Here is a 4317-nt window from a genome sequence, read left to right on the forward strand (position 1 = left end):
CAGTATCAAGTTCTCTTTCGAGCTAGAACGAACAACATACATGTATGCCAAAGTGTCCGTTTTGTCGAGTATCCTCACAAGAACAGTCGTAAATGAGTTAAATAAAATCTTAAATGAAAGTAAAGAGAAGTGAGAGAATGGGATGCGTGAGATCGTCAGCAGTGGCTGGTCCTAAAGTGGCAGCAGCTAATTCTCTCTGTCAGTAAAGTTAACCAAAGGACAAAGAAAACAGAGAAAATCACTCACTGCTCTTGACTAAAGAATGCTTGTAGCTTTAATAAGGATTTATCTATATTTAGTTTATAATTTATGCAGTGCGGAATGTTTTGATAACCTTATTCAATTTCTGTATATTTCATACCTGTTAGACAGGAAAGGCACAGGTAAATATGACATTTATAATGGGTTTATTTTTTGAAGCCTAATAAATATAAAAAATTTGGGAGGATAATCATTTTCATTTTTTCTTAGAAGCCTATACTAAATAATAGTTTAGCATCCAAATAAATCGCGAATATGGAAAAAAATGTATTGGAATGAGAGAGTTACGTGAGCCCAACGCCGCTTACTTTCACTTTCACTTTAAATTATTTCATTTTGGCTTGTTTATAGATATTTTTTTCATTCTTGTTCTGTTCTGAATATAATTCAATTTAAAGGATTTGTTGTGGAATATTTTTAGTGTATTTTTTAAGCATACAGTAAACGATAGTAGGCTATTAATTGGTTAAAATTCTTACAATGGTTAATGGTTAACCGGTTAATTAGCATCCCTGTAGCTTTAGCTAGATCAAAAGAGTGCAAAATCAACTTCGGATATCACGGATAAGCCACTGCACGTGCATCATCAAAAGCGGTTGTTAAGAAAAGTGCTGAGCTGAATTATTGTGCCAGCTGTGCACAACAGAGCACTTTTTAAATGAGAATAAAGTCTAATGCGCTTTTAGCCCCATTGTATTCTGTATGCTTGGCTTAAGAATAGGCCTATATAGGCCTATGGGTCGCGTCAATTAAAAAAAAAAAAAAGGGTCGCTCTTGAAAAAGTTTGAAAACCACTGCACTAGAGTACCATAGCGCCTCTGGTGGTGTGTAGTAGTAGTACACTCAGTACAGAAGAACATGGCAACAGGTCTGAGCCTGTTACAAGACAAAGAAGTGGATGACGTCACTACAGGCGCTCTTTTATACTCAGGTGCAAGGGCGCCGTAAAGGGGTGGAAGGTTAGGACGATTCTAAGGGCCCAGGCTGATTTAGGGCCCAGAAGAGCAGACCCCCTTTTTCTTTTCTTAGTTATTTTCTCTTTTTTATACATACATTAAATGTGCTAGGGCCCCTCATGCACTAAATGTGTATTTTGTACGTTTTGACCATAGATTTAATATTTAAAAAACAAATAATGTATTTACTGTTTCAGTCACACCCCTCCCCCTCACAATGGTTCATTCCACCTGCGCTGTCCGAGCTACGATCGCTAGTGTAGCGTCTCTTGCTTATTGCACTTGCTAGATGCAGCGCAGACAGTGACACACGCAGGCATGTCACATCAAAAGTCAGGGCATCAAAAACGGAAAGAGAAGACAGAGAACGCCGAAGTTGACAGTATGTCACACAGTTTTTCAAAAAGAAAGGTAGCTTGCCCTATTCCTGTATTCCAAAACTTTCAGAGTTAGGCTACTTATTTTTGTTGCTACATGACCTGCTTTTATCTAGCTAGCTCCTTCCCCCACGTCCCCCGTCCCCCGTCCCCGTCTCATGGTGCGTTCACACCGGACGCGAATAGCGCGTCAGGCGCGAGTGATTTCAATGTTAAGTCCATGCAAAAAGACGCGTTGTAATTTCGTTTCAAACTTTTGTTTTTACGCGCGTCAATTTCGCTCTTGACGCGCGAATTAACACTATGTGGTCAAGCGTACAACTAGACGCGGCAGGCGCGAATTTGACGCGCTATTCGCGCCCGGTGTGAACGCACAGTCAGCCGAACAAGGTGAGCCTGAGCGCGAAACTTCACGAAGATTGATTGAAGTCTCTAAACACGTCTTATCTACTGTGTTCGCCACATGATGATAACTTTACAAAACAAAAAGTAATCTACACGCTTCAAAAATGACAAAATCAGTTTGCCGTGTGTGTCGTGTGTTCTGTGAAGTGACAGTGCTGCTGCTGCTACGATCGATGCTGTCAAACTTGACGTTCTTAATATGAATAAAATGCCCCAGAAAAAAATAATATAAAATTGAATAAAACATGTGTCTGTAGTAACCATTGGCTATAAGGAGTTTACAAAATAGATATTTTAATATTTTATATTAAGAAAACAAAATAATATGGTTATTACGTGTGTGTGTTTGACTTATACAGATGCAGAGTCAGCTTTATTGTCTGCACCTCGTATGCAACTATGCAATGTGCTATAAGTATCTTTTTTAAAGTATACAGGGCATGTTTATTGGGTTAAATTTTATCTGTAAAAAATTTAGGGGGCCCAGAAATTTTGGTTTCCATAGGGCCCAGAATTTCTGGCGGCACCCCTGCTCAGGTGCACCTGTGGTGATCTGGTTCAATCTGGTTCAAAATCAACAACTAAATTCATGCTAGTCAGGATTTAAGTCCACATTAGCATATACAGCTCACAGATAGTCACAGATATTGTGCAGATACTTTCAGTGGGAAACAGTTAACATTCATGTTATATTAGAGGTGGTTTGTGGCATCATCCATAATGAATTAATGCTGATGGGAAATGATCAAATGTGCAATCATACTGAGTCTCTTACCAACAAGCTTTTGAAAATTGAGGGAAAAATCACTCACATCCACTCAATAGGGAAGTGTTTTCTAATGGAAGAAACCAAATCAATTATGATATTCAGTAGAAGTGCTTTAATCCTTCATGACTGACACTTTAAAGAATGCATAATAACTGTATTGTTTATTATTTTAGCTATTATAATCTTCTAAATCATCATATGTGAAACATCACATCACTTTTGTGTTCACTATCAACATGTGGATGAAAGTGTTCATTACTGTCATTATTTACATTAAGCTACAGTTTTCCATTCTATGGCACCTGTAATATTGGTGAAAAGCTAATTCATGTTCAATTATTGTGAACATTAGACTTTTTCACAGTATGGTACACTTGAGGAACAATCAAACAGCATCTTCTGTTTGATTGTTCCTCAAGTGTACCTAGGGTGACCAGATGAGATTGGCTGAAATTCGGGACGGGGGGGGGGGGTCATATGGGTCTGGGGTGACGGGATGGGGGGCTTTTATGATATTAGACTGCGTAGCCTATAATAAAAGATAATGAATTTCAAACCTGAACCAAACATATTTTTATTCAAAGATCAACAGTCTGTCATTATTCTTTAGTCTGCCACAAAAAAAAAACACATTAAAATCATGAACTCAAATGTCATTGTGAAAAGAAAAAAAACAATGACTGTTGTAAGTAACAGTGCGTAAATCAGACCTTTCAGTATAGCCTAACGCTAATAAGCTTAAACGAAAATAACGAGATAATTGTGTAGTGAAGTATTTTTTTGCAGCGCCTCGAACAATCAATCACAATCAATCACTCCTTTACGCGTGCAGCAGTGACTGTCCTCGCGGCTGCAGCAACTTGCGCTCTAATAATAGGCAAAATAGGCTACAGAATATTTCGTTCTGTATTGACAGGTGCAATATTTGAAAATCGATCATATTTTTTTTTTATTATTACATTTATATCTGCATTTATGTAAAAACTTAAACTTTCAAACATCAAAATGTCATTTATTAATATGTTTTCATGTAAAAAAAAATGACATACAAACATCTTTTCCTATTCTATTTTGCCTCCGCAGACAGTTTTTAATGTTTATCAGACAACTACTCAAGATTTTGCTTTAGTATAATTTTCGGGACAATTAGGGCCAGATTCGGGATTCGGGACAACAGTTTAGATTTCGGGACTGTCCCGAATTTTTCGGGACGTCTGGTCACCCTAAGTGTACCATACTGTGAAAAAGTCTAATGTTCACAATAATTGAACATGAATTAGCTTTTCACCAATATTAAAGGTGCCATAGAATGGAAAACTGTATTTGCCTTGGCATAGTTGAATAATAAGAGTTCTGGACATGGAACTGACATACCGTGAGCCTTAAACTCCATTGTTTCCTCCTTCATACTGTATGTAAATATATGTTAAACGGATGAGTCCCAGCATAACACCGACTGTGACGTTGCAGTCGGGATCATTAATATTTACGCCCCCAATACTGTCATATATTATGTTAGTTTGCTCTGCCAGTTTTTCTAACCTGGGAC

Source organism: Leuciscus leuciscus (assembly GCF_965113295.1).
Source record: "Leuciscus leuciscus genome assembly, chromosome: 9".
In the NCBI taxonomy this organism is placed as follows: domain Eukaryota; kingdom Metazoa; phylum Chordata; class Actinopteri; order Cypriniformes; family Leuciscidae; genus Leuciscus; species Leuciscus leuciscus.